This window comes from Malaclemys terrapin, chromosome 7, assembly GCF_027887155.1.
Source record: "Malaclemys terrapin pileata isolate rMalTer1 chromosome 7, rMalTer1.hap1, whole genome shotgun sequence".
NCBI classification, from domain to species: domain Eukaryota; kingdom Metazoa; phylum Chordata; order Testudines; family Emydidae; genus Malaclemys; species Malaclemys terrapin.
In genome coordinates this window covers 67,229,615-67,245,245 of record NC_071511.1, presented here as the reverse complement: position 1 = coordinate 67,245,245, position 15,631 = coordinate 67,229,615, and the positions used below count along the sequence as shown (strand labels likewise).

The 15,631-nt window shown below is 49.4% G+C and overlaps 1 long non-coding RNA gene across 1 annotated transcript; it reads right to left on the bottom strand.

Annotated features, from left to right (window-relative positions):
- Positions 1 to 4,949: 4,949 nt before the first annotated feature.
- LOC128840938 (uncharacterized) lies at positions 4,950 to 13,793 on the bottom strand. The gene is made up of 4 exons (XR_008445734.1): positions 12,790 to 13,793; positions 11,794 to 11,878; positions 5,984 to 6,565; positions 4,950 to 5,001 (listed from the first exon to the last, which is right to left on the bottom strand). It is a non-coding gene; the product is annotated as an uncharacterized LOC128840938 (long non-coding RNA).
- Between the last annotated feature and the right edge of the window lie 1,838 nt (positions 13,794 to 15,631).

The following is a 15,631-nucleotide window of genomic DNA, read 5'->3' as shown; positions in this document are numbered from 1 at the left end:
AACTCCTGCCTGGCTTGCCACGTGTAGTAGTTCCGGGGTGGGGCTCGTCCCTTCCTGGGGCGCCTGGAAGCCAGGCCGCCCCGCTACAAAGCGAATAACAGTTCTGAGCTCAGGCCCTTTGGGCAGGGGCTGAGCACACAATTAACAGTTCTGAGCTCAGGCCCTTTGGGCAGGGGCTGAGCACACAATTAACAGTCCTGAGCTCAGGCCCTTTGTGCAGGGGCTGAGCAGACAATTAACAGTTCTGAGCTCAGGCCCTTATGCAGGGGCTGAGCAGACAATTAACAGTTCTGAGCTCAGGCCCTTTGTGCAGGGGCTGAGCAGACAATTAACAGTTCTGAGCTCAGGCCCTTTGTGCAGGGGCTGAGCAGACAATTAACAGTTCTGAGCTCAGGCCCTTTGTGCAGGGGCTGAGCAGACAATTAACAGTTCTGAGCTCAGGCCCTTTGTGCAGGGGCTGAGCAGACAATTAACAGTTCTGAGCTCAGGCCCTTTGTGCAGGGGCTGAGCAGACAATTAACAGTTCTGAGCTCAGGCCCTTTGTGCAGGGGCTGAGCAGACAATGAGCAGCTCCGGCCCTGGGTCAGGGCGGGGCAGCAAACCAATAGTCAGTCAGAGGCCCAGGCCTTGTAGCAGGGGCTGGGTCAGTTTGGGTTAGCCCAGGCCCTAGGTCAGGGCAGGGCAGCCAACGGATAGTCTGTCACGGGCCCAGGCCCCTTGGACAAGGAGGAGGAGAGACTGCCACCCGGCGCGGGGTGGCAGGGGGGAACACAGGCCCGCCCACTCCACTGTGTTCCAGCCCGGGGCCCTATCCGCAGCAGTCCGTCTGCCGCGCAGTCAGTGGGGATCCTGACCGCAACACACTGACATGGGTTCGGGGTCTGCTATCCCCGGGCCACTTCCCATCCCCTCCTCCATGGGTACCTGCTCCTCCTGAGTTCCGTCTGCTGGGTCACAGATCATGGGCTCCTCCGGGCCCCGAGCACCAGGTAGGTCTGTCACTCCCTCTGGGCCCTCGGCGGGGGGAAGCTCAGACTGCTCCTCAGGATACCGGGCTCTCGGCAGGCTCGGCCAGTCCTCCTCAGGGTACCGGGCTCTCGGCAGGCTCGGCCAGTCCTCCTCAGGGTACCGGGCTCTCGGCAGGCTCGGCCAGTCCTCCTCAGGGTACCGGGCTCTCGGCAGGCTCGGCCAGTCCTCCTCAGGGTACCGGGCTCTCGGCCGGCTCAGGTCCGCGGGAGCTCGGGCACCAGCGTCTGTCCTCTCCCGCTGCCGGCCAGCTACTGAGCGCTGGGGCCTGGCCTTTATACTTCCTGTCCCGCCCCTTGACTTCCGGGGGGCGGGGACAGGCCGCGGTGGCTCCGCCCACTCTGGCGGCTTTTCTGGCTCATCCCTTCCTGGGGCGCCTGGAAGCCAGGCCGCCCCGCTACAGTGCGTGTGTGTGGGGCGGAGAAATGGGCATGTTTGGTAGATGAACTCTTGGGCCAACAGCAAAGGAAGAGTAAAATCCTTATTTTTTTTTAAAGGAATCTTTTTTTTTTAAATGTCAGGGCATACTATTTAAAGGGTGCTCTGTAAGAAAAATGTCAATATATTAAAAACAAAAAAAAAATTCAAGTAGGCTGTGTCCTTAGTCACTAGTTTATAATATAGACTTAATTACCTTGTGTTTTGGCAATAAATATATACTAGGATGTGAACACAAATTAAAAAATGAAGTTCGAATGTCTTTATTTTTGCTTGCTGCCCAAGTTTGAACCTTCTTAAGATATAGCCTCAAAGGAACGGTGTGTCCTGTTCTGAATATGAACTGTGGGTGTACCATACATGCATTGGGTTCTGTACTTCCCTAGATATATGGATATCTTTCAGCATCATAATTATGCTGATATATTGACTTGAGCATATAAATTACTAAGAGGAAAACATACTGCCAAGGGACTTGGTTTGCACATCAGCTATATTTTTAATCTGTAGACTGTTAGGCTATAAATTTTCATCTGCCTTGTAGATTTAAATCTTGCAGCTGATGTCTAGCGTTTAAGCTGAATCTATTAAAAAGGGGAGACAGAATCTAATTTCAGAACTTTTGCTGCTGAGCATGCACACACAGGAACAATAGCGGTTACAGAGCAAAAAGTCTGCATACCGGCAATTACCTCTAGGTCTGATTTTGCTCCTAGTAATTTCAATAGGAGTAAGATTTGGGCCTTGAGTCATCAGATTCAAATTTCTGCAAAGCTTTATGTATATGCTCAACTTTGCATACTGTGATTAGTCTCATTGAAGTCAAGAGACTGCTGATAGTGTGTCTAGTTAAGCACATATGTGACGTACTTAAAACCTTGCAAGATCAGAGCTTAAGGGTATGTCTACACTACGGGATTAATCCGAATTTACAGAATTCGATTTTTGGCAACCGATTGTATAAAGTTGAGTGTGTTCGGCCACACTAAACACATTAATTCGGCAGTGTGCGTCCATGTACTGAGGCTAGCGTCGACTTGCGGAGCGTTGCACTGTGGGTAGCTAACCCATAGCTATCCCATAGTTCCTGCAGTCTCCTTCGCCCATTGGAATTCTGGGTTGAGATCCCAATGCCTGATGGGGCCAAAAGCATTGTCATGGGTGGTTCTGGGTACATCCTCCCCCTCTCTCCGGGAAAGCAACGGCAGACAACCATTTCGCACCTTTTTTCCTGGGTGAACAGTGCAGACGCCATACCACGGCAAGCATGAAGCCTCCTCAGCTCAAGACAGCAGTCATGAACATTGTAAACACCTCGCGCGTTATCGTGCAGTTTATGCTGAACCAGAACATGCAAAACCAGGCAAGGAGGAGTAGGCTATGGCAGCGTGGCAACGAGAGTGATGAGGACATGGACATGGAATTCTATCAAACCGCAGGCCCTGGCACTGTGGAGATCATGCTGTTAATGGGGCAGGTTATAGCCGTGGAATGCCGATTCTGGTCCTGGGAAACAAGCACAGACTGGTGGGACCACATAGTGTTGCAGGCGTGGGACGATTCCTAGTGGCTGCGAAACTTTCGCATGCGTAAGGGCACTTTCATGGAACTTTGTGACTTGCTTTCCCCTGCCCTGAAGCACCAGAATACCAAGATGAGAGCAGCCCTCACAGTTGAGAAGCGAGTGGTGATAGCTTTGTGGAAGCTTGCAATGCCAGACAGCTACCAGTCAGTCGGGAATCAATTTGGAGTGGGCAAACCTACTGTGGGGGCTGCTGTGATGCAAGTAGCCAAAGCAATCACTGAGCTGCTGCTACCATAGGTAGTGACTCTGGGAAATGTGCAGGTCATAGTGGATGGCTTTGCTGCAATAGGATTCCCTAACAGTGTTGGGGCGATAGGTGGAACCCATATCCCTACCTTGGCACCAGAGCACCAGGGTACCCAGTACATAAACCGCAAGGGGTACTTTTCAATGGTGCTGCAAGCACTGGTGGATCACAAGGGCCGTTTCACCAACATCAATGTGGAATGGCCTGGAAGGGTTCATGACGCTCGTGTCTTCAGGAACACTACTCCGTTTAAATGGCTGCAGCAAGGGATTTACTTCCCAGACCAGAAAATAACCATTGGGGATGTTGAAATGCCTATAGTTATCCTTCCCAGCCTACCCCTTAATGCCATGGATCATGAAACCATACACAGGCAGCCTGGACAGTAGTCAGGAGCTGTTCAACTACGGGCTGAGCAAGTGCAGAATGGTGGTAGAATGTGCCTTTGAACGTTTAAAGGGTAGCTGGCGCACGTTACTGACTCGCTCAGACCTCAGCCAAACCAATATTCCCACTGTTATTGCTGCTTGCTGTGTGCTCCATAATCTCTGAGAGTAAGGGGGAGACCTTTATGGCGGGGTGGGAGGCTGAGGCAAATCGCCTGGCCGCTGATTATGCACAGCCAGACACCAGGGCTATTAGAAGAGCACACCAGGAAGCGCTGCGCATCAGAGAAGCTTTTATAACCAGTTTAATGACTGGCCAGGCTACGGTGTGAAAGTTCTGTTTGTTGAAAACCTGCCCCCTTGATTGACTCATTCCCTGTAAGCAAACCACCCCCCCTTCGATCACAGCTTGCTTTGAAAGGAAATAGTCATTATCATTTAAAAATCATGTATCCTTTATTAATTGATTATAAATGTAACCCTTCTGCCAGGCCAGTTGATAGCAGCAAGGGCCGGGTTCAGTACATAGGGGTCCCTTCCCAACAGCGTGACACAGAACCAGCTCGAGCCCCCACCCAGTGACCTGGGAAAATCTTACACACACCCCTGGGCACCTCGAAGAGGCAATACTTCCCCTCTCACAAGCACAGAGCCTCGGTGTAGCAGAAAATGTTTAATAACATGAGGTAAATGACATAGCATTAAATTGGGAAAACACCACAACTAGAATTCATAGACCAAACCATGAGTGAAGACCCACCCCAGCAGACTGGGCCATGTTCTTTCCCGTTAGTTCTTGAAACCAGCAACCCAAGAATCAACAAAGTCCCAAAAGTCCAACAACCCCCCCAAAGTCTCTGTCCCTGGTCAGTGCAGCCCCAGAGTTCAAGGGGGGGGGGGGGCGCGCCGGCTGTTAAGGGGCACCTTACGTGATCTGAGGCCAACCGGCTGCCTCTCCGTGGGGTTCCGCCGTAGCCTTCACCATGAGCTGCTCCGCTCCACTCCACCAGTTGTCCCGTGAGCCGCTCCTGCTGTCCCACGAACTGCTCTGCCAGCTGCTCCGCTCTGCTCACCGACCTGTGAGCTGCTCAGCTCCGCTCCACTTGGGCCGCTCCCACAAGGCTCCGCTCTGCTAGCTGCTCTGCTAGCTGCTCCTCCAGCCGCTCCGCTCCGCTCTCCGACCTGTGAGCCGCTCGGCTCTGCTCCAACCGTCCCCGCGAGGCTCCACGCTGCTAGCTGCTCCTCTAGCTGTCCCAGCAAACACCGTCTTATCTGAGATAACCTTCGGGACGGAGGAGGGAGGCTTGAAAAATTTGCAGCTGCGGGAGGGAGGGAAAAAAGGTAGAGAAGTATTTAAAAAGATACATTTTACAGAACAATGCTTATACTCTTTCACGGTGAACAACACTATTCACATTACATAGCACGTGATTTTGGTACAAGGTTGCATTTTGCATCTTAATATTGAGTATCTGCGGCTTTGGTGTTCAAGAGCACAGATGCAGGTCCGGGCAACAGAATTCGGCTTGCATGCAGCCATCGTAAGCCATAGTCTTTCGGCTTCTGTAGCCTTCAGAAAAGCAGCGCCCTCCTTTCCCACATACCAAGCAAAGCCCGTTGAGTGCTGCAGTTTTCCTGTTAACGTGCAGCAGCAGAAACCAAACTAACTACCCACCATCTAATTCTCTGGGATGATCGCATTATCCCTCCCTCACGCCCCGCCCCCCCCCCCCCCACGTGGCTGGTCTCAGGGAAGATCCCTGCTAACCAAACGCGAAAAGCTCAGCGCCAATTCCCTCCCCCCCGCCTCGCTTGGCTAACTGCAGGGAAGGATTTCTTTTCAGCCACAGGCAAACAGCCCAGTAGGAACGGCCACCTCTGTCCCCTTAATTAAATTCCCGTATTTCAACGAGGTTACCGTGAACGATATCACTCTCCTGAGGATTACATAGCGAGATAAAGAACGGATGTTGCCTGAATGCCAGCAAACACCGGGACCATACGCTGCCAGCTTTGTCATGCAATGATACCAGATTACTTGCTACTAGCATGCCGTGGTCAAGTGTCCTACCATGGAGGACGGAATAAGGCTGCACTGCCCTATGGAAAGGCTTTTGGAGTACCTCCAGGAGAGCTTCATGGAGATGTCCCTGGAGGATTTCCACTCCACCCCCAGACACGTTAACAGACTTTTCCAGTAGCTGTACTGGCCGCGAATGCATCCCAAGTCCTCAGGGCAAATTAATCATTAAAGAACGCTTGCCTTTGAACCATGTTTTATATTTACAAAGGTACACTCACCAGAGGTCCCTTCCATGGCCTCATTTTCTGGGAAACTGCCTTGGGAGGGTTGGGAGGGTACTTCAGTCAGGCTGAGAAAAAGATCCTGGCTGTTGGGGAGAACAGAGTGCTGTGTGCTCTCCGCAAGCCCGTCCTCCTCCTCATCTTCACTGTCCGCAGAATCCTCAGGCATGGCTGAGATTACCCCCTCCTCAGAATCCATGGTCAGAGATGGGATAGTGGTGGCGGCCCCCCTAGAATTGCATGCAGCTCAGCATAGAAGCGGCATGTCTGCGGCTCTGACCTGGAACAACCGTTTGCCTTCTTTGTTTTTTGATAGGCTTGTCTGAGCTCCTTAACTTTCACGTGGCACTGATATGAGTCCCTATTGTGGCCTCTCTCCATCATGCCCGTGGAGATTTTTTCAAATGTTTTGGCATTTCGTCTTTTGGAACATAGTTCTGCTAGCACGGAATCCTCTCCCCATATAGCGATCAGATCCAGTACCTCCCGGTACGGTCCATGCTGGTGCTCTTTTTCGATTCTCGGACTGCATGGTTACCTGTGCTGATGAGCTCTGCGTGATCACCTGTGCTCTCCACGCTGGGCAAAGAGGAAATGAAATTAAAAAGTTAGCGTGGCTTTTCCTGTCTACCTGTCCAGTGCATCCGAGTTCAGATTGCTGTCTAGAGCGGTCACAATGGTGCACTGTGGGATAGCTCCCGCAGGTCGAATTGCGGCCACACTAACCCTAATTTGAAATGACAATGTTGATTTCGGCGCTACTCCCCTCGTCGGGGAAGAGTACAGAAATCGATTTTAAGAGCCCTTTATTTAGAAGTAAATGGCTTTGTTGTGTGGACGGGTGCAGGGTTAATTCGATTTAAAGTTGCCAAATTCGAACTAAACTCATAGTGCAGACCAGGCCTAACACTTCTATCCTGCAAACTGCTGATTTTTAATAGGGTGTGTAATGCAACATCCCAGAGCATTTTGTAGGACAAGAGCTTAAAAATTATTTTACAATAATGTTGACCATTGATCCCCAACCTGATCATAGAGGGTTTATAATTTTGAGTAAAATATAATTTAATTTATTTTGCTAAACATGCTTATAGGAATAATAATGAAAGTTATAAAGTTGTAACAGCAAATAGGAAAATACAAATAATTGGATTTGCTCTGGCTAAAGGCTGTTTTATTAGTATGAGGACTTGTGGGAGTAGTCATGCTAAAAGGTTGAATTTTAACTAAAACTTGAGGGCCCAAGAAAACAAGCCCAGATCATAAATTCTGCACTCTCATTTGAACAGACAAACAAGTAACTATAAACAGTACAGTACACTACAGAATTCTTCAAAAATAAAAAAGGGTGTAGTTTTTTGGAGGGGGCTGTAGCAATCTGGTTACTAGGCACTTAAACCACAATAACATAGGAATTATTAAGAAATAACTGATGTTATTAATTACTAGAGGTGTGGCTGTGGACCCCAGAATGCCACTTATGAATGATGGGCAGGTATAATCTGTTACGGTCATGGAAGATGATTAAATATGGTTGAATAGCTAACTGGTTACATAAAGCTGGGGATGCAAAGGATGAGGTTCGTTGGGTCCCCGAGATAGTGCAAACTGAATCAGGACCTTGCTTCTGATAACCTCCAATTACTTTTCCTTTCATCTTTGTTTCCAGTGGTCTCCATAAAGTTGTAAGTATACACAATGCAAGGTTGTGTGTATGCACAATGCAGGAAACCACTTTACTGTACTGATCTTATACTTATGTATATTATAATTGAAATAATAGAATTAACATATTTGCCTATATTAACTAAAGCTCATAAAGTTTGTGTACTTCAGCAGATTCCATCTTCTCAATTAACTCTAAATAGCAGCCTGTAAAAGAACCTGTCATCTGTGACAAATGCATGTTGTACTCTAATAAATAATCTCATAACTAATAATTAATCAGGCTACAATAATCTCCATGTTAAATCCCCCCCTTTGTATTTTCAAAGGCACAACTGGCACTTAGGGGTCTTGCAATAATTTTAAATCTGTAAATTGTCTTTGAAAATCTCTCCCAAAGCCCTTCACAATTTTTTTAATTGTGCTCCCTTAACCTTTTATTTCACATCCAGCTACCAGTTTTGAGGAGCTTCATAAATACCTAGATAGAAACATTAATGTAACCCTTTTATTTTTCTTTCTGAAAAAGGAAAACATGAAAAAAGCCAACCTAAGAAAATCATTTTTCCAGAACACCACAAATTGCTCCAGGTTGTTAGAGAGACAAGAAATCCACAATTATTATAGGCAGGGCAGGTACACCCCTTTTTATTAAGGGAGCCTGACACTTCCCATTATAAGATCCTGTTTCCAGATGCTTATGACCCTCAAATTCTAACTATTTGGGCTGAAATTTTACATACTGGGTATCTGCATCTGCTCTTTCTTTCCTTTCCTTTTTTGGGGTGGTCATGGGGAGGAGGACAGGGGCATTTCAGCCAAAATGATCCAGCTGTTTCCAAGAACAAGTCTAAGGGTACATCTACACTACAGTGGGGAGTCGATTTAAGATACGCAAATTCAGCTACGTGAATAGCGTAGCTGAATTTGACGTATTGCAGCCGACTTACCCCGTTGTGAGGACGGCGGCAAAATCGACTTCTGCAGCTTTTTGTCGGCGGCGCTTACTACCACCTCCGCTGGTGGAGTTAGTGCGCCGATTCAGGGATCGATTGTCGCGTCCCAACGGGACGCGATAAATCGATCCCCGAGAGGTCGATTTCTACCCGCCGATTCAGGCGGGTAGTATAGACCAGACCTAAGGAAAATATATTGTTTTGCCCATGTTAAAAGAATTCTGGTGACCTTTTCTTTGAGAAGCTCTAATGCCCCGATCATAGGTGTGTGCACGGGGTGTGCCGGGTGTGCCCAGGCACACGCTAGTGCAGGGGTGGGCAAATGGCTCCACTCCCCGGTGCGGCAAGCTGAGGGGTCTGCGCTCCCGGGCCAGAGCGCCCGGCCAAACGCAGCAAGCCACCGGCCCCTCCCCCGCCTTCCCCATACCCTGGAGCCAGGTGGCCGCGCGCACAGCGCTCTGGGGGCCGGGGCTGCGCACTCCCATGAGGCAGCGTTTGATTCTGCAGTGAGGCAGACACGCTCCCCCCTCCCCTGGAGCCATGCCACCATGCGTGCAGCGCTCTGGGGGCTGGGGCTGCGCGCTCCCGCAGGGCAGCGTTTGGCTCCATGGGGAGGCTGTGAGCCTCATCTCATGGTAAGGAGTCCGAGGCCAGTAAGGTTGGATAAGGGGTGGGGGCAGTCAGGGGTGGGATGGATAGGGGGTGGGATCCTGAGGGGTGGTGGTTAGGGGCGGGGGAGCTCTGGGGGGGCAGTCAGGGAGCAGGGGGAATTGGATGGGGCATGGGAGTCCCGGGGTCTCTCAGGGTGTGGGGTGTGGATAGGGGTCAGGGGATAGGGAGCAAGGAGGGTCCAGTTAGTGGGGGGGGTCTCTGGAGGGAGTGGTCAGGGGACAAGGAGCTGGGGGGGGTTAGATGAGTCAGGAGTTCTGGGGGGGAGGCAGGGGTGTGGAGAGGGGTTGGGGGAGGCAGGGAGCAGGGGGGTTGTATGGGTTGGGAGTAGTTGGATAGGTGTGGGAGTCCTAGGGGTCTGTCTGGGGGCAGCGGTGTGGATAAGGGTCGGGACAGGTAGGGGGTAGGATCCTAGGGGGGCAGTCAGGGGACAAGGAGCAGGGAGGCTTAGGTAGGGGCAGGGGTCCCAGGAGGGGGTAGTTAGGGGCAGGGGTCTCAGGAGGGGGTTGTCAGGGGACAAGGAGCAGGAGGGGTTGGGGGTTCTGAGGAGGGAAGTCAGGGGGTGGGAAGTAGGAGGGAGTGGATGGGGGCGGGGCTAGGGCAGGGCTCCCTGGGTGCACACCCTAATGAAATGACTGCGCACGCCTATAGCCCTGCTGCTTTGAAGCAGGGACTTGAATTTGGAAGGTGGGGATATGCCTTCTATTGTCCCTGTGAAAATCCAACCACATTTGACAAAATAAGAATTTGAAAAATTGCAGTTTGCACATGCTCAGTTGGGACTTGCTAGAGTTGTGCAGTTTAATTCCGCAGAGTGTCCATTCACACTGGGCCTGTTTCAGCCTGGAGCTTAGCAGGACTTTCCCTGCATTTACTACTCCAGGCTGTGCTGGGTCCAGGTCAGACTGGGCACCAGAACAGAGAGCAAAGAGCCTGTCTTTCCTGTGCTCTTAATGATCCCCTGCTGGGCCCAGGCAGCATGGAGGAGGAAGCAGAGGGGATAAGAGCCAAGGCAGGGGGAGAGAAGTATTGGGAGTTGGTGTTAGAAGAGATTGGGACTGGTTCGGCTAGGAGATTGAGTCAGGTATGGGGAGACTGGGGTTGGGAGCCTCTCTTCCCCCTTCCCCTCCCCAATTCCTCACACCCAAAAGGATGACCTGTAAGACTAATCAGGGGATGAACACAAAGACGCCACTAAAGAAATATCCCTGGAAAGCCTGGATCTCTTTGGGACTCAGCACCCTGATGCTGGCCAGGTAGAACGCAAGCCCAATTCCTGCCCAGTAGCAACCAGCCCTCCACATGTAAATTTGGTTAATAGTATGCTGTTTGTTTTGATTTGTTGTTCTTATGCTATACTAGCTTCTGTTCCAGTTGCCCTAAGGCTGCAGACATTGTAGGTGGATGTGAACTAAACATCTTTCCGAGTCCATGGTCCCTGCCTTCCTCCTTCCATCGATCCATGCTGTCTATTTGCGCCTCCTTCCTTCCCCGTACACCTTTCCAAAATGATGGCTGCTCGGGCAGGGCAATCATGGGCTAAAGCCCTTGCTGCCAACTGTTTTCAGGCATAGGCCCATGTGCCTGCATGCTTTGCTTTCCTTTCCCCTTCCCTCACTATTCCTGCCCAGGAAACACTGCCACCCGCACCCCACTCCAAATCCTGTTTCACCACCTCAAAATGGTGGTTGGCAGCATGGTGAAGCCACGACCTCTACCCTCCTCCCCCCCGCCCCTAGCAGATTCGAATAAGGAAAACATTCTTTTGTGCAAAAGTTTAATGAGACAGTGGTTACAGGAAAAGAAGTTTCAGAGTAGCAGCCGTGTTAGTCTGTATCCGCAAAAAGTCTCTAAGGTGCCACAAGTACTCCTGTTCTTTTTGAGGAAAAGAAGTGTGGTTGGTGTTCTTACTGCACATGAGGGAGACCTGGAAATTGCATGACCGTAAAAGAATATAGCTTCCCTGTAAATGCCCTGTAGCATGCACGCTAACAGAATGGTAACAGGGAATGCTCCAGGCCATCATTGCAGACCCTTATCTATTCCTCTCTGCACTTTCAACATGGCTGAGCAAAATATAAGGTTGAGAAATGGCTCAGTTTTTGTTTGGAGGTTATGAGGACTAGCTGCATAGCTTTCCCTACCGGTATAGCTAGTAACTCCCTTCCATTCCTGCAGAACTTCTGGAAAGACCATTTTGAGGGATAACTTGACAGCGTATCTTGCTGGTCCATGCTTTGCCTTGTTGAATAAGGCAATTCTTTGCTTCCTAGTCACCAGTCTCAGTATAACAGAACAGCCTAACAGGCATGCAGAGGGGATTACTATCCACCTTATCCCCAGATTCACCCCGCAAACCCATCTGCCACCATATGAACACCTCCAAGGCCAGTAAAACTGCAAAGCCAGACCAGGAACATAATTCCCAACGCCATCCCCCCTAGCTTTCAAGGTATGATGGCAAAGCCATACAACATTGACTGCACAGACAAAAACCCCAGTGCACACATCACTTACCATCTGCGAGGGTCCCCCAAGACTGGGAAGAATCTCAGGGAGGTAAAGGCAGAAATCCATGTAAAAAAATGCTATCACAGCCTTCCTAGAACATAAACAATAACTGCTTGTAATTTTTTTAATACCCCTCTACAGCTACGACATCTACATGGCCAAACCCTGAAGGACAAGGTCCTTCAATGACGGAGTGGCTGGCTATCCTGAGGGGGAGAAAATGGAAAACTTGGACAAAATGTTCATGGAAATCATTAAAGGCCAGCCCACCCCACCCCCCAAATCCCCAAAATATAGAGAGGTGGAGGCAATATCTGAGGACTGAGAGGGAATTTGAGAAGGAGCTTTCCATGGAGATGCTTGCAATGGCAAAGGGCAGCATGGTCATTGCCTGGGAAAGCATTGCCATGGCCAAAGAAAGTTTGGAAAAAGAGAGGGAAATGCAGAGGCAACTCCTGGAACCAGTACAAAGCCAAAATGCCTTGTTGCAACACATAGTGCTATTAGGGCAGCAGGCAATGCAGTACTGCTAACCAGCCCCCAGCCATGTTATGCAGTCCCTGGGCAATATGGACTACTGGGAACAACAGAAACTCCTCCCTGCGGTAATCCCTGCTCCCAGAAGGCATTCTTCTCCCAGACTCCAGCTCTGGAGCAATCTCCACACTAGTAATGTCCCTTGTGGTCCCAGGGGCAAACAGACCTTTCTCTGCTAATTTAAATAGAGCTGAATTCCAAAATATCCCAGCGTCCTGGACCCTTCCAGACCATCCAGCATTTATGTCTTAAAGTCTGCCACAGTGGTTGATAAAGCCTTGGAGCACTGTAGAGAAATACCCCTTTCTGTTTATGAATTCTGAGTCCTGATGTGGGAAGCAAATAAGAGGCACATGGTCCCATCAATTGCCCCAATACAGTTTGGGAACACCATGTGTGCAAAGCCATCAGTAATCTCCTGAGCATTACCCAGTGCCACAGTACCTTTTCCACGGCAGCACACACCTGCATGACAATGGTCCCAATAGTCAATCATCCCATGCCAAGTTGGTTTGCTACAGATGGCAGTATTCGGGGGTGGCTAGCTTCCAGATGGCAACTGCAACCTGCTTGTCCATGGATATGGGGCACCACGTGTTGGTACTTTCCCACTGTGGCTCAGGGGTTAGTTCAGCACAATCTCCAAAAAGGTTATCTTCCCCATCCTGAAAGTCTCTTGCCACTGCTGGTCATTCCAGGGCTGCAGAACAAGCCTTTCCCACCAGTCGGTCCTGGTTTCCCAAGCCCAGAAACGGCACTGCATACTGTGAAGCTGCTCCAGGACTTGGTCCTCCACTACCAGCTGCTAAGTTTGTTCCTCTTCTTCCTTGCCCATGTCCTAGTTCCACCACCACCGAAGCCCCTCCTGCTGCTGGAGGAACTGCTGTTGCTGCCACATCATCTGCTTGGTGGTGCTGCAGGTGAAGTTACAACCCAAATTCATCTGGCTTTGAGTGCAGAAACAGAGCCCAAGAAGCCTCTGGGTATTCTGGGTATCAGAGGTTGTCAGCATAGTGGTGCAATTTGAAAATGGCGCTAGCCTGCCCATCCAGCATATACAGCATGGAGACAGATGAATCATGGGACTTTTAAAAAATTTGAACTAGTCTGTCTTCTACTATCCACAGTGCACAGCAAGAAAATCCCAGAATGCACACTGCTCAGCAGCCAGCAAAGGAGTATGGGATACTGCCAAGATACTGTCATGCCCTCAATTCACAGCAAACTACAGCCGTGTGTACACAGAGATGCACATTGACGGCCACACACCATCCTGTGTGAATGCTCTTACTGCTGCTTGCATAATGAGCGTTATCTGATGCGCAGCAAAAAGCTGTGGATTAACCTCCTCCTCCCTTGTTGATAAACCCAGGACTGGGACAAGAGAGAAGGGGCTGCTTCTGGTTCAGGGCAATCAGCTAACAGGGAAGGTGTGGTGTGGGGTAGGATTTAAAGGCGAGAGATAGCCCTGTCTAATTAACACCTTCTAAAACAGTAGTCAAGACAAAGCAATTGTACTTCTCAACAGGCTAATCTGATCAGGTCCCCTGTAACATGCTGCTGGGGACAGACAGAGCTCTGAGCCACTGTGTTACCAGACTGAGTTTTGCCGGTGATTAGACTGTGTGTCCACTCCCTCCACACCAGTCTGTCTTTCTCCTCCAGCAAACTCCTCAAAGCTCCTCCTGCCAAAACCTCGCCTAGCAGGTAGCAATCAGTGAACTCCAGCCCCTGAGCGCCTCAGAGATGTTTCTCTAGAATGCACAGCCTCTCTCACTATACATTCACAGAAGAGATTAAGGCTATTTCTACATATATATACAGCACACCTTACAACTGCGCAGCTGTATATATGCCAGAACCAGTAGCAATGTAACATCCCAAACTCCTACTGACGTCACTCGGGTAACACAAGTGGAATAACTACAGTCTCCAGTTAAAGCCTAATTCTAATACTCCATAATTGCGTATTTGGTGCCCCTGGTTTGAACTTTCTTGAACCAATGTACCCAAACTGCAAATCCAAGCACCCATTATCATTTTCTTCTATCCCAGATCCACCCTTTAATCTCCCCCCCTCCCCGTTATCTCCATCCCTTCCACTGCTAGGCAGATTCTCCCACCCTTTCCTGTAAATGCTTCCCCTGTCTCCTACAGGCCTTTCCATTTTAGCCATTTATCTCTCTCTGTTTCCCCACAGCCCAGGTACAAACTCTACCTGATTTCCTGCTCTTCTCCTTCAGTCTATGACCCTGATCTAAACTCCTATGAAGTCAGTGGAAAGACTCTCACTGATTTCAGTGGACTTTGGATCAGACCCTATATCCCCTGTACTCTTGTGCTTTGTCCTTTTTTCTCTCTTCCTATTCCAGATGTCACACCCATTCCCTTCTCACTTCCCTTGACACATCACAAAGTTGAAGAATCTATTCCTGAAATCCTGGCCTCACTGAAATCAATGGCAAAACTCCCATTGACTTCAAAAGCTCCAGGATTTCACCCTAGGATTAACTGTAGTCCTTAGGCCTTTCTGCTGTAGCCAGGAGTGAGGGTGATTTCCATGCAGTTAGTGGTGACTGGTAATCAATGTAAAAGAGCAACCTGGAGGCTTATGTAAGGCATGCACACTAGCACTAATTGAAGAGACAAGTGGGTGATCCTTGGAATGACAAGACACCACGGCATTCACTTAAATGTGGATAGAATACCAGATTCAATCCAATGGGCTGGGAACCCTCCATCATCAACAAGAGCATCATCATCATGGCAAATCCCAAAGGTACATAGCCTCTTTGCAGATTAAGTGCCACCTGGCTCGATGTGCCAAGATACTGGCATTCCTCTTCTAAGGTGAAACAATCCTGGTAAATTCAGTCTTCAGTAACCCTAAATATGGCAGATTCTATAAATTGCAAAAAGAAAAACATCAGGAAATTAACCACCTACAAATATTGTCAAAGTAATGTTAAAGGTCTGATTGACGTCCACAACAGGCATGATTTTCAAAGTTATATCTAGGCCAACTTTCAGCTCACAATACTCTCTTGAAAAAGGGTTCAGCTGCATGAGCTAGCCCAGATTTTTAGCAGGAACTCAACAGTTTTCTCTTTGATTTGAATCCAGTCCTCACCCTAATTTGTATTGTTGTTTAGTAACATTAACATCAGATTTCAGAGTACCAGCCGTGTTAGTCTTCGGATGCATCCGAAGAAGTGGGCTGTAGTCCACGAAAGCTTATGCTCTAATAAATTTGTTAGTCTCTAAGGTGCCACAAGTACTCCTGTTCTTCTATTAACATCAGAATAGT